Genomic DNA, 23,328 nt, shown 5'->3' with positions numbered 1-23,328 from the left:
AATATGCCTCAGGAAATATGTCCCCAGTGGAGCATCGTGCTGGATTGAGCTCTAATCCTTCTGGTAAATGGAGAAAGAGGCCAGCAGGCAAGCTGAATCGTCTATCAAACAAAAATAGTTCTTACGTCAAATCTGTCTGTTAATACGATCCCATTAATGATATGAAATTCTGCGCCAGAGGTCCATACAATGACAAACATCTGTATGGCCTACACAAACATTTGTTATGTGCGTGGATTGAACCCGCAACTGGTAGTGCGTAAACCAATTTTAGTGGCCACTGCTTTATATAACTTTACGTCAAAACGCTTACAGAAAACCAAAGATAAACAATAAGTAAGTAGTAGGTATAGCTATACATAATAGTACAAAAAAATCTGAAATACTCGTACAATAAAACTCTTACAATCGACCAGTAAATGCTTCGTAATATTACAGTTTAGAGTCTGAAACAAGCGTCTATTCACTCGAAGAATGGAGTCAACAGGTTGTGTGAGGACAAACGACAGAAATATATTCTAAATCTGAGGGACAACTCGCACTCTACCTGAATCATTGTCTAGTTTTAAAGAAGCTTATTTATAGACGAACTGTACTGGTGACTTGGTATAACAATATGGTACCTGCTAGGTATTTAAATATAGCCGAAGTCAATAGTTTATTAAATATTTTGGTTTCTATAAAAAATATGTCAAATTATGTTTACAAAAATTTAAAAATTCTAAATCATGTTGTTTACAAAATATTGGAAACCAGATATACAGTGAATTAGTGAAAATTTACTAATTCAGTATATATCTGGTTTCCAATTACCGGAATCGTTTCAAAACGCGTGAAATTAATTAACGATTTTATCGGACAGTGTTATTCATAATACACACATTTTTTTTTAATTAAACCATGAGCTTTATACGAATACTCCTCTAAGTTTAGAATACCGCCTAAAAATGTTATACAATTACAAATTCTTCCCTTAAGGATCTAATAATTGAAGCTTTATCCGCAGCGCGGCCCCTGCTACACTCAGTACAATTAGAAACAAAATCTCTATAAGTATTACCTACTATTTTATTGTATGTTCCGCGGTAGGAGCCTGTTCGAGACGCTTGAGTTAACATGAAAGTTTTAAATTAAGTGATAATTTTTTTTACATAGATATTATAACTATTAATAACGCAATTAGTGATAAACAACATATATGATAATATGTAAATAGTAGATATATGTTGTTTCCAAACGCGTAAGGATGCTTGGAGCGATCGCTACGTAAGACAAAAATAAGGGGGTTACTGCTGGGCATCTATTTCGTAATACATACCTAGGTACCTTAAAATTGTATCCTAAATATTTTGTCTATAATGTTCAATAAAAAGAATTACTTATATACATACAAATAATAAAAGAATAACTAGAGATCCCGGAAAGGAACCGATTCACAATTAGGCAGATTTTTTAAATCACTCTTTATAAATATTTTAAATGTCATAATGATTTAGCTAGTAGGCTAGTCGTCAATGAAATGACTACTTTAATGAGTTGGCAGCGACATCAAACGAGTATATAAGATTATATTCTGACGGAAATCCGGTTGAATTAATTAATTATTTATTAACCTATACATATAATGTCTTTAAGACCTTGGATTGGGGGGAACGAAGCACCAACGTCAACGGCGAATACGTCTCTCACCTCCGTTTCACCGATGATTTTGTCATCTTTGCGGAGACTTTGGATGAGCTAGGCCAAATGCTGGCCGGCCGAGTCCTCCCGGCGTGCCGGTCTCTGTATGAACTTGGACAAAACGAAAACTGTTTGACAACCAAGTCATACCGAGACCGGTATCGGTCGATGGTACCCTTCTCGAAGTTGTTCAGGATTATATTTACCTAGGCCATACTATCCAACTAGGCCGCAACAACTTCGAGAAGGAGGCCGATAGGGGGATTCTGGTGGGCTGGGCGGACCTCGTCGAGTCTTCACTTCGAAGATTCCGCAATACTTGAAGACAAAAGTAGGTAGTTGATCTTTAGAACACCTTTAGTTACTACACTTATAAACAAGTATTACTTTATTTTATTTTATTTACGTTGGGTAACAAAAAGATATACATAATAAAATACAATAACACAAACGAATAGTACAAAATCTAGGAAGTTTTCCACCAATTACTATTACATATAAATGTTTTGCCTCTTAACTTTACTTTTTATCGTTATACCCTCAACGTATATTATATATTCGACAGTAGTTTCAGTAATACAAGTAAAATAATAAGGGTTATAGAAATAAACGACCGCGTTTTGGCATAGCAGTATGGAACGTCCTCTGGACCGTTGGACCGACGATCTACGTAAGATTGCCAGTGTAGGCTAGATGAGGATTGCGGAAAACCGGGATGTTTGAAATATACTTGTGTTTGCTCGCAAACGAAAAAAAAACCGACTTCAATTACATCGAAGAGTAACACAACGTAGATCGACGAAAAAATAGTCAAGTAACTACGCGTTATCAGAGATTACTCAAAAAGTAGTTATTACATCTCGATAAAATTTATATGTGACCACATGATAAACATCAGCTTTCGATTAAATTAAAAATGATCAAAATCGATACACCCAGTAAAAAGTTACTGCAGATTTTCGAGAGTTTTCTTCGATTTCTCTGGGATCCCATCATCAGATCCTGGTTTCCTTATCATGGTACCAAACTAGAGATATCCCCTTTATCCCCAACAAAAAAAGAATTATTAAAATCGGTACATCCAGTAGAAAGTTATGCGGTATAATACAACGAAGGTCGACGAAAAAAGCGTCAAGTAAAAACGCATTATTAGATATAACTCGAAAAGTAGTTGTTAGATCTCAAATAAATTTAAATGGGACCAATTGACACACACCACCTTTCGATTAAAAAAAAATTGTCGAAATCGGTCCACCCGGTCAAAAGTTCTGATGTAACATACATTAAAAAAAAAAAAAAAAAATAGAGTCGAATTGAGAACCTCCTCCTTTTTTGGAAGTCGGTTAAAAAATACCTTCCATACAAGATCGCTCTTTTCTAGTTCTAGAGATCTCTGAGCTGACTATACTAGTCAGTTACTAATTAAGTAATGATGAGATGAATAAGGAGTTCTTATTCTGAAGTATAATTATTTTTTTGCCAGTACACCCGTACATAATTCTGTTAAATGACAACAGATATATCTTTGCAACATTGTACGCCTCCAAATAAGTAACCTCATTGGTATTTACGAAAGGAACGAATTAAGTCTTGTTAGACTATCAAATAAACGTTTTATTGCTGCCCACTTAAAATATCCTTATAAATATTTTTTCTTACACTAACTATCAGTTCGGAATTTTACGCCGCAGAGAACAGAGGAGCCGGCGGCCGCGCGACGTGAGTTAGCATTGGGAAATTAACTTCATATCCCCCGCTTCGGGTAGATGTAATAACTTAGCGCCAACCGACCCGTACCCAACACGGCCTGCTTTTAAAGCGACCTTTTATGTTTTGAGCGACGTGGTTATTTCATAGTTTCATGTGACTTGTGTTAAAATACTATCTAAAAACAAGTAGGTACTCGTATGCATCGTCACAATAATTTTTTGCAATTTTTGAAATGTCTTCGAAAACTATTCAAAACTATTATAATAACTCATCATCATCATCATCATCATTACAGCCTATACAGTCCACTGCTGGACATAGGCCTCCACAATTTTACGTCAAAAATAACGTGAACTCATGTGTTTTGCCCATAGTCACCACGCTGGGCAGGCGGGTTGGTGACCGCAGTACTGGCTTTGTCGCACCAAAGACGCTGCTGCCCGTCTTCGGCCTGTGTATTTCAAAGCCAGCAGTTGGATGGTTATCCCGCCATCGTTCGGCTTCTTAAGTTCCAAGATGGTTGTGGAACCTTGTTATCCCTTAGTCGCCTCTTACGACACCCACGGGAAGAGAGGGGGTGGCTAAATTCTTTAGTGCCGTAGCCACACAGCACATTATATATATTATAATAACTAAACTTAATTAAATAAGTTTTATGGAGTTGTTATATTATTAACCTATACCTATCTTACGACTTGTTCTCAGTTGACACTGATGAGATCTCACATTAATATTTGTTTATTAATCTGAGGATGACATTTATTAAAACTCAAAAAAGCTATCACGCCAATCACGCACTTTAACCATTCTTTTCAGTTGATTCAATACGTTTGTATCTGTAAATTTATTTTGCATAATTAACAACTCAACAAGTACGGGGATAATATACCTACTTCATTTACAATTATGATTTCTGTCAAGTTATTTCTTACAATAATAAACATTTCCATAATTTAATTTTATCAGATGTACATTTTATTTTTTTAATCTACATTTATAAAAAAACGAGTGTGCTTTAGACCACACGACTGCAGTAAAACTTCTTTTGCTCCATCTAACTTGTAACTCCCTCTAAACTTTCGTTCGCCTCGCCTGATCACAATTTTCGTAACGCTCTCGTCAAGCAAAAGTCAAGCGTGCGTAAAGAAGTTTTACTTCAAAATATCTTTTATAGGGACTTCTATCTATACCGAAGCCCATTTTTTTATTTTCTCTGTTCGTCTATCTACCTGTAGATTGACCGCCAATCACGCCAAAACTACTGAATAAATTTAAATGAAACTATGCATGATTAAGTTCAAACCACGAGCTAGGACACTGGACACTTCTAACCGTCAATTGATTATGAATTGTACTTTGGGACAAGGGATAAAAGTTTACATTTTTACTATTATCGTTTTCATGCTTGGTAAAATTTTATTCACCTTTTTTTATTACAAAGGTTTTGTTATTAAGTATGCTTGACAATTGTTTTATCAATATTTCGAGATTCTTTGATATTTATTTCAGAGATGTCTGTAACATTTTAAGCCTCAGCATTAACTCTAAATATATTAGAACCCGGAATAGGAAAAATCTTTGAACGTATGACTTATTTTCATCTAGCTTGCGTAAATTATATCTATAAACCCGGTTAAAAGAATATAATTTTATATAAAATAAAAAACAAGAAACTTGTTATTGCGGTATTTCGTCTGACAGTTTTTAATTAACTGTAATATAGCATTGCTCACTTAATACAGCCTAAAAATTATAGGTACAAAATTATGCAATGCTCACAGGATCAATTTACAATTGAAAATTATTTAAATGTATCTGACAATTAACCCGCAGATCAGGTTTCTAGTAAATTCAAAGGGATTACTATCTGACCTTTACGCGTAATGTAAGCAAACCAGAAACATGTAGCAATTGAATTATTACCCTGTCCGGTGCTAACAATAATATTTGTAATAATGACCGGTAGCGATGGTAAAAGTATCCGTATCCTACGGTATTCATATCCTATAAGAAGATGCGGGACTAGGGTTAGCATTTTCGTCTAACGAGAAGAAGACGTTCCGACATGGTGAATCGAGAGTTGAGCAAGTTTAGTTGTTGTAGTGTGGGTAGATACTAAAAAAAACCCAAAATACTAGCAGCCAACTCGGCTTCGTTTTCGATATACCTAGCTACATAATGTCAACTTATTGTTAAAGTTGCCTTAATTTCCCCTAAAAAATTACAAGGCGGCTAGTCTAGTGGCAAAGTCAAAATGAATAGTTTAGTATAATAGTTAAGTATAAAATTAATGTAATAAAATTAAAAATAAAGGGTTAAAAGCGCCCTTTAACGATCACAATTTGTTTAGGTTGTGTTTACATGTTCTAACGAGTGTTTTTTTATTTATTTTTTTAAATATCATTTGCAATTATTTTTGATTTTAAAAGTACCTACCTAATATTAAAGTTACGAATATTTTTTATATGACAATGTACTTATTAATGAAAAGATTGTCGTTTTCCTTTTGCCTAGAACATGTACCTGGAAATATCCTTTAAAAAAAACTTAATTTGACCCATTCACTTAGGTTTATCAATATTTGTGCGGGATTGGTAATGGTTGGTTTTATGTAATATTAGCTGAGACTGGTGAAAACTTATATAACTTTTACTTGTTTTATATTATATGATTATATCTTTATTGTCGGAAATTTATTGTGTAATAATCGTCAGCAAACCAATAAATAAATATAAACTTTTAGAACAAATATGGTGATTGTATTTTAATCAATCTTTTATTATAACTTATAAATACATATTTTAATAATATTTATATTTTCGGTATTTTTTTAATCCGGTAATTGTTGTCGGTTAGAGGAAAAGGATGTAGGTAGGTACTACATACGACCTGTACACCTACCACCTACACAGTGAATATCACTTGTTAAAAACTAACTATTCTTAATGCTCCTCCTGCTATGCTGCTAGCTATATTTGAGACGCCGCGCCGCTGGCTCGGCCACGTAGGCGCAAGCTGGTGATAGCTGATTGGTGCGAGATAGCTCTGGACTGGAATCGCTGGAGATTTGTGGTGTCGGAGTCCAAGATCCACTACGGTTCACTGAGCCAGAGGAGTAAGTAAGTAAAATTGTTTAGCTCAATTATTGTTATCAATACCTATACATAAAAAATAATTAAATAAACATAGCGGTCATCGGTTGTCGATAAAGTTTACCCCGTACATCTATATATTAATACGTGAAGTAAAATCTTTGTACCCCATTTTACGAAAATTGCGCGGACGGAGGAGTATGAAATTTCGTATACTTATTAGTTTATATAGAGAATGAGTGCGGAATGCTAATATCTTTTTTTTTTATTATGCATAAAAATATAATAAATCAATAAAAAAAAAACATTACACACATTACCGTGTATTTGACACATACACGTACCTATATTGCACGCTCTTTTGTTGATTGTCAAAGTCTGGAGTCAAATTGATTTTTTTTAAAAGGTTCTTTATTTTCATTTTTTTTTTGTAATTTAAATTTTTAATTATGGCCGAATTTCGACCGTTGGGCGACCACTAGTTAATTTGTTAATAGGTTTTATGAGCAAAGGTAAAATCATACCTTTATGAGTTTATGGTTTATTTTCACTTCAAACAATAACTACGAGTCTTGGATTCAAAGGATATCAATATAAATATCTTACAGATAAGGTTAAACAGAAATTACAAACTTTGGTCACTATTGGTAGGTATTGTTAGTTTGTTTTACATATAAGAGATAGCTCTGTGATCAACTGATGAAACAGATCTATAATAGAAGTATTAATTTCACATGAGTGAACTGAAAGGTAGCTGCATAATCATAGCAATCAAACCGACCGTAAATTTAATCATCAAACTATGAATATGATAAGGAAAAAAGTTTATGGCGTTGGATGGAAAACTATTCATTGGATATTAAAGAAAATTTAAGATAACATTGACTGTAAAGACATTTTCAAAGTAAGTAATTGTTGAGTTTCTAAATCGATTCGATTTCGATTCATCTCAGAAGAAGCTACATTTAGCGCCCAGTGTTTTTGACAAATTAATAGATCAAGTAAAAATCTTTTTTAACTTGATCTATGTTTGCACATTATACCTACTAACCTACCTAATATAATATATCATTGTATAATGATTCAATAGTGCTTTTAAAGTCTGAATACATACACTCGTAATTTGCTTTGATTACATGATTATAAAATGTGCCCTACGGTTTCACTCGCGTTAATTTAGGAAAGAAACGTATTAAAATCTTTTTAATCCAATGAGTACTGTGTACAACTCGGGCGACTTACGAGTACACAGGCGCGCAGCTCGCCGCGACATCGCGCGTCTTTTCATTTGGTTTTTAACCGATTTTACAAACAGGAGGAGGTTTTCAATTCGATTGCATTTTTTACGTGTGTTACCTCAAAACTTCTTACTGTCCCATTTAAATTTAATCGAGGTGTGTCAAGTACTTTTTGAGCTATCTCTAATAATGCGTATTTTCCCGACTATTTTATTTTTTTCGCGACCGTCGTTGTATTATACCTCAACAATTCTCTTTTCATGTTATTGAAATCTGTTTTCTTCCACTACCAACTCAAGAAGCAGTACTTCCTTCGATAGTAATCTCAACCAACAAAGGTTTAAACCAACAAAAAAAAACTCTTAAAAAGCTTATAATGCTATTTATATATTTATAAATTTTATTATATACATACATACATACGTGTGACGTCGAAGCTCATATGTAAGTTGCTGTTACCTAATACAAGAAATTAAAATTAATTACACTTCGTCGATCTTTTAAAATGCTTTTACATGTTACCAACATCTAGTTGGCTGAAAATCTTACATCGGATGTCAAAGACTGCACACAACAACCACCACAAACATATTTGCGACTTATCAGTACAAACATTTGTCGTCAAGTCATCGAAACCACTACCACTATGCATAGCAGCCAATCGCTGTGACCACTGTTACAATTATTATTATAAACAACACCTATATTTAAAATCCTAAACTGTCGACAAAATCATCTTCGTTGTCACAAATAAGTATTAAGTGTTAAATTAATAACTGACCTAGACACTATTCGGAATTCGAAGTGATAACCAAGGAGTGGTCCCGACCTACCGCATATTTGTTCATACAAATTCGTTTTCACTACAACAATTCTGTTTGCTTATATGGGTCGTTACTAGTTCACAAAAGGTTTTATATTGTTCAAAATGTATTAAAAATAATACTTTAGTCAAAACCAATATAATATAATGATTTGTAGTTAAAATAATTTCTGATTTTGTTTATTATTTTTGTAGTGTCTAAATTTTAAGCTTCAAAAACTGATTAGGTAACTCTGTGCTTTCTGTGATAAGTTATGTAATTCTACTTATTTATACCTACCCTTTTTTGTAATCTGATCATCGATTTTTTTTTATAATATTCTGATGATATATTTCTGATAATATGAAATATTATTTGTACAAAGTTATACCTATAGTTATACTCGTATACCTAGTGTAAAAGCCAACTTCTAACTCTAAGTATTCAACACTATTTTTTGTGATAATATGTAATTTAAATGCGATTGAATTTAAATGCGTTATTAAATTTCACGTTTATTTTTCAGAACATGTTCTATAAATACTGATGTATCTATAGTTACATCACTTTGCACCTAATACTTTCGTAAACTGGTAAAATCCAGGTAAGTTATGTGAATAGGCGAGTGATAACAAAAAAATTAAATCGTTATCTTTTGTTTGAAGAACGTTGCGTTAGAATCATTTCTATAGAATTTAGACAAAAACATGTTATAGGCTTTATAGGTGTAAAGCAATTTAACTGTGCAAGTATTATTTATCATTTAATTGTAGCGCTTAAGCGACGTATTTTGCATGGCGTTTATGACGTTTTTAATGAGACCGTGATAGTCGTTGATAGAACAAATCGCAATGGCCTACCTTCCTACGACTTTTCATGGTAGAAGTTTCACTTCTGCCGTGTGTGAATTGTACATACACTTTTTAAAGTAAAACTTCTTTATGCACGCTTGACTTGGGGTAGTTGGGGAGTCGAAAAAATAATCAATGAAATACTTACGTATATTAGATATAGCTCGGAAAGTGCTAGTAAATTTTCAACTGAATTTAATTGGGACATGACAGGCACTACCTTTCGATTAAAAGAAAAATCATCGATATCGGTCCACCCAGCGGCAAGCCCTCCCCTGGTAATTGTGGCCATCTTACTCACCACAGAAACACAACGCTACTTGAGAACAGTATTATTTAGCTGTGATCTACTGTCAGGTTGAGGTTTCCCAGATGGGCTGCTCCAGATTTTGAGCAGGATATATGTTGCTGTGTGGCTACGGCAGTAAAGAATATAGCCACCCCCTCTCTTCCTGTGGGTGTCGTAAGAGGCGACTAAGGGATAACACAGTTCCACTACCACCTTGGAACTTAAAAAGCCAACTGATGGTGGGATAACCATCCAACTGCTGGCTTTAAAATACACAGGCTGAAGACGGGCAGCAGCGTCTTCGGTTCGACAAAGCCAGCCCTGTGGTCACCAACCCGCCTGCCCAGCGTGGTGACTATGGGCAAAACACATGAGTTTGCGCTATTTTTGGCGCAAACTTATGGAGGCCTATGTCCAGCAGTCGACTGCGATAGGCTGCAGTGACAGGTGAGTGATATGCTGCTGTGCCCTACCTCAATAAAAACAGTTTTAAACGAACCGTGCTGTAAACCTTCCTACCATATCTAACTATAAGATTACTACTACTACTGAACTACAAACGCTTAAAAAATTAATATATCTTGTATAGTAAGCCCTTTAATTTTAGATTATTTTTGTTTATCATTGTAGCGATAATCGTAATATCTATACTAAGTATAAAAAAATATTGTATACTTAATATCTTTGGTGACGTTACCCCTTGTAAAAGGAACCCTAAAACGAGAATAAGCTCATTGTTGTATTTTAACAGATGTCCGCCTCACAATTACTTTATTAACTTCAAAATAGAGTAGAATATACTTTAATTGCTACACTTGTCCATCAATGAATGAACATTAAGTATGCGGGTAATTAATTTATAATACGAACAGAGAGTGAATAAGTTGTGAGGGAATTTTAGATAAATCGTAATCTAAAGCTCATTTCATTAGACCACTCGTACGTATATAACCATTCTAAAACAGTGTTATTTTAACTCTAAGAGTTTGATATTTTTTTACCACAAGAAGTTTTTATTTCATAAGACTAGTAGGTCGGGAAACAAGCGTACGGCTCACAGATGGTAAGCGGATTAGTTACCGTAGTCTCCAGACGCCTGCTACACCAGAAGTATCGCAAGCGCGTTGCCAGGCCTATACTTAGGAACTCTCGTCACCTTACCACACTGCTTGAGAGCAGCATCATCTCTCTGATTTCTAGGGTTGTGGTACTTCCCAAGACAAGCTGCTTCAGATTTGAGCTGGATATATCCTGCCGTGCTCTGCCTCAATAAAATGTAGTACCGCCAATATGCAATATCTATTACTGAGAAATAATATAAACTGTAAAAGATTGAGCTTCCATAAATAAAAAGTTGCCATACACAACAACGTGATTGAAAAATACGAGGAAAATTATTTTAAATTAGCTGAACCGGCGAACTTCGTACCTCTATAGCTTTTCTTTAATATACATATATTTATACTTATATTTTATTTTATACAAAATTTGCATTGACAATAATTCCATATAGCGAAAAAGTGACAAATTTGGGAATCATATTTGATCAAAACCTCTCGTGGTGTCCACAGATTTGTGAGATAAGTCGAAAAGTTTTTCCTGCTGTGGGATCCCTTCGCATGCTGCAAAATTTCCTTCCTACGTCCACCAAAATTGCGCTCGTACATAGTCTTCTCTTACCTATCTATGAGTATGCTGACACTTGCTATCTCGACATAACCGAGGAGCAATTGAATAAGCTTGAGCGCATTCAAAATTTATGTATCCGATTCATATTTGGTCTCCGCAAATATGATCACATTTCCAATTTTCGCAAAAAACTCAAGTGGCTCCCAATTCGCCTTCGCAGGAATACTCACATTCTCAGGCTATTATACTGCATTATGTTTAATCCGGCAACTCCATCTTACCTAAAAGAGCGGTTTAAATATCTAACTGATTTACATGAACGTAATTTACGGTCGAACAACAATCTACTTCTTGAAATTCCTTCTCATTCCTCTACTTTCTACACCAAATCCTTCACCGTACAAGCTGCTCGACTTTGGAATTCTTTGCCCTTGTGGATTAGACGTTCTCAATCCCTTTCTATTTTTAAGAAATCCGTTAAACTACACTTTCTTAAAATGACAGGGATTTAATCCTTTGCTTTAGGTTTTCAGTCTTATGATTGTCTTCTTCTGTCACTATTAATCTTGTTTAAAAACTTCTTAGTTATCTAGTATGAACTTTGTGTGTATGTGTGTGTGTATGTATGTGTGTCTGTGTGTATGTGTGTGTTTGTATGTATGTAAACAAAATATCTATGTAAGTATATATGTTTATTTATTGAGTTGCTTTCTATTATTTTTTATAAAATTATACTCTACACCTACACCGTCAATATATCATCTCCTTTGCCCTAAGGTTGCCTGGAAGAGATTGCTCTTAAGCAATAAGGCCGCCTTTTGTACATTTTTTTTCTACAAATTATTGCTAATATTGCTTGCTTATTTTATTTGTATGGTGTACAAAAAAGTGTTAAATAAATAAATAATGTACACTAAAAATGCACGTTGCACGTTTATACATTTTTAACCGATTTCAAAAAAGGAGGAGGTTCTTAATTCGACTGTATTTATTTTAATTTAGGCATATCGTATACATTAAATTTCGAAATCATTAATTTAAGCAGTTCCATTGCAACTCCAGCTACCGGGTACAGTTGTAATAATAAACCTATCAGTGGCTTGACAAAGAAAACTTGAAAAATCATCGTTTTTATAACTATTCAACTTGTCCTCGCTTTGCATAGTTGTTTCGTAAAATGTGTGTTCTGTATCAAAAGACCACCCAATCCTAATGCGCAATCAACGTCTTTTACTTCCAGCAAGAAACTCAAAAGAAAGTCGTCACTGATTTGAAACTCATTTTAGTTAAGGAACAGGATAGGGATATCAAAACTTTTAGTAAAAGGTATGTTTGTTTAGGATAAATGGTATAGGATAATGGTATTATGAAGGTTGGTGCAGTTCATAATTTAATAAAGGCATTGGCAAAAAAACATACAATTCTAATATTTTTCGTGTGTATTGATATATTTTTTTTTCTGTACAGTTTTATTATCACGTTAATCCTGAGTCCAATTCTTAAAAGTTAAATATCTTAAATAATGGCCTTCTTTTTTGATTACATCTCCTTCGGGCTTCTAACTATCAAATCAGTTATGGCTAATGTAACGATCCTATAACTCGTGGAGACGGAGTAGTGGAAAGTATCTTAAAACCGATGGTCTTCCGAGATATACTGGCTTTCTGAGAACAAAATAAACATAATTGTTACAATACTAGCAGCGTAGTGAATTAAAAGAAAAAAAAGTAATGATTTGGTTGTAGCTAAATCCTCTAAAAGTTACCACTCAAATGTCAACACATCGTATATGTATACAACACTTACAACTATACAACACTTTCAAATTTCAATTACAAGTATACCAACCACACTTTCAAAGACTTTCGTAGAACAAAATTCCTTTTGGTTTCTGACGACTGTCGATCCCCAACGATTCGACTTTAATTGCTTTCTTATATTGATATACAAAATTCTATGGTAACGAACATAATTGTGTAGTTTTAATTCTGTTCTGGACATGCCACATTCCCCACTGTATTCATAATAGACTACTTATTCGGGCGGATTATTTAGTGTGCCTCACAATAGAATTCTTCAACATCTTTTATTTCAAAGGTTGTTTGTATTAGTAACGAACTAACGACTTTACAAATAGTCTTCAATTAATATAAACAAGTAAGTAAGTACGTGTAACATTGTGTTAATTTAAGTAATAAAATAAAATGTAATTCTGTAACGCATTTTTTTTTAAACCAAGTGGGTAGAGTAAAGGGAAAGGGAAGAATTTAAAAAAAAAGATATATCAATATATTATTAACAATAATTAGAACCATTTCCAGTTTTTAACCGACTTCCAAAAAAGGAGGAAGATACTCAATTCGACCGTATATTAATATATTTTGTTAATGTATGTTCGGGGATAACTCCGTCGTTTATGAACCGATTTTGATAATTCTTGTTTCGTTGGAAAGGAAATATCCCTAGTTTGGTACAATGATAAGGAAACCAGGATTTGATGATGGGATTCCAGAGAAATCGAGGGAAACTCTCGAAAAGTCGCATAACTTTTGACCGTGTGGACCGATTTCGACAAATTTTTTATTTAATAGAAAGGTGGTGTGTCTCAATTGGTCCCATTTAAATTTATTTGAGATCTAACAACTACTTTTCGAGTTATATCTAATAATGCGTTTTTACTTGACGCTTTTTTCGTCGACCTACGTTGTATTATACCGCATAACTTTCTACTGGATGTACCGATTTTGATAATTCTTTTTTTTTGGAAAGGAGATATTCCAAGTTTAGCACCATGTTAAGGAAACCAGGATCTGATGATGGGATCTCAGAGAAATCGAGGGAACTTCTTGAAAATCCGCAATAACCTTTTACTGGGTGTACCGATTTTAATATTTTTTAATTTATTCGATAGCTGATGTTTGTCATGTGGTCACATATAAATTTTATTGAGATCTGATAACTACTTTTTGAGTATTCTTTGATAACGCGTAGTTACTTGACTATTTTTTCGTCGATCTACGTTGTATTACTCGTCGATGTAATTGAAGTCGGTTTTTTTTCGTTTGCGAGCAAACACAATTATTATATATCATTTGTTATGCTGTTAAAACCTTGTATTAGTGTGCGAAAGTGTAAATAAACAAAATAAATAAATAAATCTTTGATAATGCGTATTTACTCGACAATTTTTTTGTCTACCTACGTTGTATTACTTGTCGATATAATTGAAGACGGTTTTTCTTCGTTTGCCTGTAAATACAATTATTATACTTCGATTCTGAGGAACGTGGCGATTTTTAACCTACTTCCAAAAAAATGTATCTTGTAATCTTTGATAAGTAAATATTTACTTAACTATTTTTTTAATTATTTATTTACTTAACTATACTAGTGTACCTACGTCGTATTACTTGTCAATGTAATTAAAGTCGGTTTTTTTTTCTTTTGCGAGCAAACACAACTATATTAGTTTAGCAAAGTAAGACTTGTTTTTACGAATTTTTTTAATAATTTGATGGTTGGAAGGTTCAATTTATAATTGGTTGAAGATATATCTAGATCACATTACAAAATACGAGTGGATGCAAGACTCAAACTTAATGTACCTACATTTATTTATTTATTTATTTACAGAAAAAAAAATATATACAATTTATGTGATAATCAGTGCAGCAAAAACAATTAAGTTTTACAGTGCACTGTTTTTCTAAAGTAATAAAACTAAAGTACACACGATATTATATACTAATATAAAATATGACATTCAGCTATAGAAATAATAGATTATACATGTGAATATAATTGGAAATAAAAAAAAAAAATACATACATCGACGCCTCCTACGTATAAATTCACTATGTAGTTTTTGAGTGAAATATTTTTGTTCTCATCAGAAGTATATTTCACCATACCATATATTGCTTCGATTTAAAATATAATTATAGTGGTTTTAAAAACTTTATGCATAGAAGGCATCGACATCGACTTAGGTATCTTCAATAAAGGAGACGGATCGGAGGTTAATATGTCACCATGTTCCACGGTGTTTAGGGGTGGAATTACATGTGTCACATTTTTCATTTTTCAAAGATCTAAGATGCTGATGCATGATTTGCATCTTTCATGTAGATTCTCATTAAAATTTGATCGAGATCTGATTACTACTTTTTGAGTAATCTTTGATTAAGCGTATTTACTCGACTATTTTTTCGTGTCCCTATATTGTATTACACGTACGATGTAATTACGCTTCAGCCTGTAACATCCCAATACTGGGCATAGGCGTTTTTTCCCATGTAGGAGAAGGATCAGAGCTTAATCCACCACGCTGCTTCAATGCGGGTTAGCGGAGATATTCCCTACTATGAGTAACGATCTCGCTATCAGGTATACATGATAATAACCGGGACCGATAACTTAATGTGCTCTCCGAGGCACAGTGGGAGACCCACAACGGCTGCACAAACACCTAGACCACGGCAAACGCCTATATGGCCAATACAAATTTTTCTTATGTGCGGGGATCTCTTTTGGGTACAAGGACTAACAACCAGACCTGAAATAAATATTTGTATTATTACAAATATTCACGCCGTGCGGGAATCAAACCCGCGACCGGTGTTTAGGCGTTGCCGTCGATTGGTGATGATCATAGGTTGAAGAACGAGTACATGATTATTTTATAGCCGTCACCTGAATTAAATTACCTTAAAATTAAGGTACATTGGTAGTTTTTGTATTCCTACTTAAATTTGAGCTAAAATGTATTAAAGACGTACCAGTTATACCTATATGTATATAGTCTTTTGTAGAACTTTTTTGTCCCAGCGAGCCACATCAACCACAATCAATTAAAAACGTAAACAAATTATAGATTCTTTTCATAATTTCTTATTTTTATTTAAAACGTAAGAAAAGGCTAGGTATTGTTGTTAGTAATAAATATTTCTATAATCGTTGCATAATATTCACTACTGCGTTAACATGGGCAGCAATTACAGCGCATACTGAATATACATAAATTTAGAGAAGAAATCGGTAATTTACGGTAATTATGCTTTTAGTGTTTCACTATTGCGAGTATAAAACCTGTCGGTATCGCGGCGGGAGGGATCGATTCACGTCGCGGGCTCACGGCGCGGGTTGCGGCACGGAGCGCGCTCGCACGCAGAGCGCGGCGTTGCCGCTTCGCGCGTGTTTTGTTTGGGTTGTGTGCACCGGCGCCCCGCTGCCCGCCACCCGCGCCCGCCCGCGCCCGCTCGTCGCGCTCCCGCTCGCCAGTCGCCACTCGGCGCCAAACGTCGTATAAAAACTTTTGAACGTAAATTGTAAATGTGAATTGTGAAGTTACTAGGAGCGAATATCGAAGTGTTTTTTTTTCATTCTGTGATCACGGTAGTTATTAAACAAACAGAATAATAAAAAAACAACTGGAACCTGTACTCCGTACCAGAAATCTGGTTAATCCTAATTTTGAAAAAGAACTTTTGACTGTTCTGACATCTTGTATTTTTTGATTTTATAACTTTCGTAGCTTCCATTCAATATTCGGCCTATTCAAAACTAGTTTTTGATCAAGAGCTTAGTCTTTGCGCAATTGAATATAAAAATATAAAACAAAATATTTGTACAGATTACTGGAGTGAATGCTTTTTGGTTGTTCGTTTTTCTACTAACTTATTGAGTTATCAAAAGCCGTCGGAAATCGAAATAACAATGTTGACAAGATGTTCGCGAAATTAAATATTGTGTTCTTAGTTCTTAGCAAGTGTAATGTTTATTTATTTTCTTCTAAGTGTTGTTAAAACTGATTTATAATCTATATTTGATTTATGCAAGTTAATGTGTTTGTTGTAAGAAATATTATCTTGTCTGTACGAATTTTCGAGAAAAGTTTTTTCGAGTTTAATTCAATAGTTCTTTGTTGACGTAAGAGATGTATTTTATCTGTGGTTTGTTTGACACAGTTCTCAACAGTCCACATCAAAGGTTACAGGCTCGATTTAGATTTATGACGAACAGAATGTAACATTAAAAAGTCTGGGCCTGCACTTTGCAGTTCAGTATAGTATGCGTAACAATATCAAGGCAATTTCCCTTTAATAAAATCAGCTATTTTTTAGCTTTAGATAGTATTATTTGTTTAAAATTCAATTCACCTACGTCATTATTAGTAATACTCAAAATTAGTACAGCTTTTATTAATGGCATACAAAATAAGTTATAATTAAAACGGTTTTAACTTTGTTACCCTATTTTATTAAGAATATTTTAAGCATAGACATTAATTTTAGCATCATTTACAACTAAAAATATTTATGTAAATATTAATAAAATTTGAGAAATCTCTGTATCTTTAATTCTTTAATTTTCAACCCCTTTTCACCTTCCTATCTAAAATCTAAATTATTTTTTTTTTTGCCAACAATCATTCAAAGGACCTACTTTCCTCTCAAAGCCTCATTCTTTCCGTAACGTCTCAAAAATCTGGTTTTATGTCCAATTCTATTACAGTCAATGCTACTAGACTGTGGAATGAATTAACTTCATAAGTCATTAATTCACCAGATCAGCCTATTGCAGTCCACTGCTGGACATAGGCCTCCCCCAAGTTCGCGCCAGACATCCTGGTTTTCCGCAATCGCACAATTCCAAACGCATTCATAAAAATCGGTTCAGCCGTTTCAGAGGTAACTAACACTTTAACACGAGAATTTTATATACTTATCTAATATATAAAATTCTCGTGTCGCGGTGTTTGTAGTTAAACTCCTCCGAAACGGCTTGACCGATTCTCATGAAATTTTGTGTGCATATAGGGTAGGTCTGAGAATCGAACAACATCTATTTTTCATACCCCTCAGCTATAAGGGGGGGATTGAGGGGTTTAATAAAATATGAAATTCTGTGTGCATATCGGGTATCCCTAAGTTATAGGAGGGGGGGGGGGATCAAACGGGTTAATAACGTATATGGCAAAACAACGTTTGCGGGGTCAGCTAGTAAGATATATCTAAATTATACGATGATTATACGTGTCACGTTGTTTGTCCGCGATGGACTCCTAAACTACTTAACCTATTTTAATTAAATTTGCACACCGTGTGTAGTTTGATCCAACTTGAAGGATAAGCTATATTTTATTTTGATATATGTAATTATTATATTTAAGAAAAAAAAAATAAGGCGGTATGAAGTTCGCCAGGTCAGCTAGTAATATATATAACTGAGTCGATATAACTTCGTAAGATAACACAGCAACTCCAAATCTTTATTACTATTTAAAGATTGAGTTAAGAAGCTGATAAGTGACAGAAGCTGATAGAAGAGTTAACATAAAATAACTAATTAAACAAAATTGAGGTGAAGCTATTACAAGGATAAAAACTTACTTCTATTTATTTTATGATCGAATATTTTATAACGGTGGCAATGTCAATTTTGGCGCGTAAATGACTACTGGATGGGTGGCGAGTTGGTGGTAGTGGCAAATTAGCCATAATCGCCAACTCACTAGCATTTTTACCTCCATTTCAACTCTCCTCGCTATTCTCTACTGCAGTTCTGTCAGTTTGTATGTGCTTGTAAAGTTAGAAAACATTTTAACTTTAAGTGTTTTCGATTTTGTAATAAGATTTTGTGTGAAAAATTAGATATTTTAAAAAAATAAGAATGGTTTGTTCGGTATTAATTATTAGACCGTTCATTTTTTCAACATTCATTGAAACTGCGTAACAATTTTTCATCTGAAAATGACTACATTTACCTTATAATTAATATGCAAGAAGAATTATAAAAACTTACAATTACCTAATACAATTTGCCAAGTTATTAAGAGTCAAAATAATTGTTTGGTTGCAAACGAAAAAAAAACCGACTTCAATTACTTTAAAGCAGTACGAGTAGTGACGAGCGTTCTGGTGGGTGAGTGCGTGTGTTAAACAACGACGGTCGCAGATTCGATTCCCGCTCGGAGTGGAAATTTGTGTTCATACAAATATTTATTTTCGGTCTGGTTGTTAGTCCTTGTAGTTTTAGGTCTTCCTACCGTGCCTTAGAAAGCACATTAAGCTGTCGGTCCCGGTTATTATCATGTACACCTGATAGCGATCATTACCTACTCATAGTATATCCTTCTCTTATAAGAGACCTATGCCCAGCAGTGGGATATTAGAGGCTGAAGCGACCATACAACGTGGGTAGATGAAAAAATAGTCAAGTAAATACGCATTATTAGAGATAGCACAAAAGTACTTGTAAGATTTCAATCAGATTTAAACAGTTTTCAATTACAAAAAGAATCATCGAAATCGGAACATCCAGTAAAAAGTTATGTGTTATATATAACAACGTAGGTCGACAAAAAATAGTCAAGTAACGCATTATTAGAAATAGCTCAAAAAGTATGTACTCGTCAGATGTCGATTAAATTTAAATGGAATCACATGACAAGCACTGTCATTCGATTTAAAAAAAAATCATCGAAATCAGTCTACCCACAGTATAAAGTTCTGACACATAAAAAAATCACAGGTTTATTGAGAACCTCCCCCTTTTTTGAAGTCTTTAAAAATAACCTTAACGACCATTTTAAGTTTAAAATAGCATTTGAAATTAATTTAAATAATAAAAATGTGCTATTCCATCTATCGGTATATCGATAAAACGTGCTTAGCATCGACTAGTCACAGATACTTAAACTTAGATACATACTGACATGTAGATGGCGTTAAAGACTAGCCGTTAGTTAATTTAAAAAAAAAAGAAAGTTATTTTTGATTATAACAAGGTTCTTATTTAATTTTAAATATTTTTTTAATAACGATATTATGAGTTAAATAAGATAAAACTTTAAAATGTACACTGCAATAAAACTAAGCTACGCCATCTATTGTTGATTATTGAAACTTTGTAAGGTGTATAAGGTGTATAAAGTGGTAATTTAGTGTGATTATATTTTTATAGATGGCGCTTAATGCTAAAACTATGGGTCAAAACGAAAATTAAACTGTTTTTGTTATTATTACGAATAGGTATGGCTCTTAAAGACCATGTAGCGTCCGAGTGCACCGTACGGCGTACCCCCTGCACTATAGGTAAAGCTGCCTCTGATTACGGTCAAATACCTTACTTCACAAACATTTATATTTATTTTAATTTTCTTTAAAATGATATGAATAAACCAAGAGTACATAAAAATAAACCTTCTTCATTGTTGTCTCTACTGTTCTGCTGAATTACGAAAAATATTTTTTGATTAAAAAGCTGGTAGATACTCAATAATACATAAATAGCTTTTACAAAATTGCCTATAAGTAATTATTTTAAAGCCCAGTGACATGACATATGACTACCTACTTAGTTCTTTGTTTATCATCGAAAGAGATGGATCAATCGAGTTATCATTTGAAAGTGTGACAATTTTACTCTCACTCGGGACAACGGTGCAAGGAAAAAGCGATACCTACAATTTGTACAGTTTCTATAATAATATTCTTTAGCAAGCGTTAAATGTTTAATATATTTTAGAACCAGAGACCTGTCTTGACTTTGCACAGTTGTGAAGTTTGTTTACATAATAACGCTGTTTTAATAGCGTTGACGTTTTAATTGATTTTGAATAACTGTATTTGGCTTCGGCGAGCAGACTCAGGTCTGTACAAGAAAGATTTACAAGAAAAAAAAAATACGTTAAACGATAAGGATCTTTGTCGTAATGAAGAATATTAAGCAAAGTAGATGAAGCCGTGGGTATTTACTAATTCGTATATACTTAATATTCGTATATAAAATGAAACGTCCAATAGTTTTTCGTTCACATTTTATTTAGAGACATCAGTATAAAATATATGAGATATAAAACAGTACAGTCGTAATTAAAATTAAAATACTTCGATATACGAATATAAAAAACTTCATTTCAACTGTAAATGTCAATCGTATATCAACGCGTTCGTTAAGATCGTTCCAATACAATATATATTTAATCATAATCACGAACTCAATCTCAACGGGCGCGTTGAACAAATTAAAATAAAAACAATTAAACGGGATGAGAGATTCATAATGAGATGGATTTAATTCACTGTGATATTATTCATAAATAGTTTTAATTTTTACAATTCTAAGAATATTCATCGTTTATTTCCAAAGGCTTTTGATAGCGAACGTGTACATTTTTCTTTTACTATTAAAAATTCTTACAAATATTTTGTTATCACAGTGAACAGAGCTTAGGTATAGGATGGTAGGTTTTCTGAAATAAGTCTCGATAGTAATCTTTCAACATCTTACGTTGTTTTAAAACCTTTCATGGGTTATCAATCTTATTTGTTTATGAAATTCTTTATTAGACTTTTGAAAAGTTCAAAACTTATTTCAGAATTGTTTAAAATAAACTTAAAATGACGTACAGCGTAGATTAGATAAACATTAATAAAACATTTATGATAATACGTTACCTATCCTAGACATTTAATAATTCAATGCATTTTTATCAATAAAATCGTTTGGCGTAATTTAAATACATACAAAGCGATGTGGAATGTTTGGTACTTAGCCAGAGAAACCTCCGCTTGACACTACTGCTGCCGCACCACGGCCTTAATCCAATGAGAAGTTACGAGTTGCATTAAACACGTTAGTAATACCACCACAAACATAAACTAAAGCTATGTACGGAGTAATGGTTGGTTAGGTTATTGAGTGCACGATTCGGGATACACATATTTCATTTTTTTTAACATGTAATATAAATAATAGAAAACACATTAGATTCAACGGCCCCCCGTTTGGTAAGAATCTTGTGTCCAGGGTCTGGAACACAAACGCTTGGGCAAGACAACTACCTCAGGCCTCTATTTGTGTATAGGCGATACAAACTTTTATCAGGATGGTTAATTGAACTCGTGGCATCTAGTGCAAAAACTGAACCCTGAAATACACTGTTATAACCTGTTAGTGTACCTACGCGCTATTGTGATCAGATATAAGTGTATTCACTATACGAAAACGACGCAGCCAATTGATAAGGGCCTTAAATTTTTTTTGAAAGCTGATTTCGTCGATAAGTATCATATTTCAAATGGAGACTTAAGTATTAGTTGACTAGAGATATGGACCTCACTAGTTCAGGTCTCGTATATAAGTAGACAAGGCCCTATTACTCTGATTTCTCAACCACCACGCGCTGCCGTACATAATTTGAGATTAACAAAAAAAAAATAAATAAATAAATAAATAAAAAAAATACAACATTGGCACAAATGAATGTTTTGTTTGAAAGCGATTAATTAACATCATGCGAATAGTTTATGTACTTCCTTTTTTATTTACCTAATTAAAAATATTTCTTACCTACTTAATAAAGATAGATTGTTTATAAATTATTATAGAACAATTCGTAATTAAATACTAAATAATACCAACTTATCGAGGTATACATTAAATTATTCGTATATGTTTCAATGTAAAACCTGGCATCGTTCTATAACTTTAATTTTTTAGCCCGAATAACTTTTTTTAACGTGACAGCTTACGTGACTCGGGCTCTTAAAACAGTTGTATATTCAACTATACTTTGGCACGGCAATTAAACTGAAAACTAGCAAAAGAAATAAAACATCCAAGAGCAACTACGTTAAATATTCAACAAATATTTTCAAAAAATTAAAATACAGGCTTACATGATAAGTAATTGTTTGTCAATTAAGTGCATTACTGTACTTGTTATCGATTACTTAATATATGTTTCCGATATGAATAATTAAATTCTTACTTTTTATAATACGTGATACCTATCGTATGCTTTATTTTTAAATGCAACGAAAGAAAACGTAGGAAATATTATATTTTTATTACATTTTTAATTAATATAATTTTACACGAAAGTACCGACACGACTAGACAGACATACGATAAACACCGAATACCTTATATGCTATTGTTTTTAATACGTGGAATAATTAAAATGATATGATTAAATGATAAAAATATTTATGTTTTGACGAAATAATTCTCTTGCGTTTAAATAATAAC

General features: G+C 33.3%; 1 long non-coding RNA gene across 2 annotated transcripts; it reads right to left on the bottom strand.

The window, feature by feature from the left end:
* Positions 1-12,713: 12,713 nt before the first annotated feature.
* On the bottom strand, positions 12,714-16,528 carry LOC123656899. Of its 2 annotated transcripts, none has more exons than XR_006743617.1 (2): positions 16,381-16,528; positions 12,714-12,956 (listed from the first exon to the last, which is right to left on the bottom strand). It is a non-coding gene; the product is annotated as an uncharacterized LOC123656899 (long non-coding RNA). The 2 variants fall into 2 exon arrangements; XR_006743616.1 differs by lacking the exon at positions 16,381-16,528 and adding an exon at positions 16,071-16,371.
* Between the last annotated feature and the right edge of the window lie 6,800 nt (positions 16,529-23,328).

This window comes from Melitaea cinxia, chromosome 10 (assembly GCF_905220565.1).
Source record: "Melitaea cinxia chromosome 10, ilMelCinx1.1, whole genome shotgun sequence".
Lineage (NCBI taxonomy): Eukaryota > Metazoa > Arthropoda > Insecta > Lepidoptera > Nymphalidae > Melitaea > Melitaea cinxia.
This window is presented reverse-complemented; position numbering and strand designations above follow the sequence as displayed.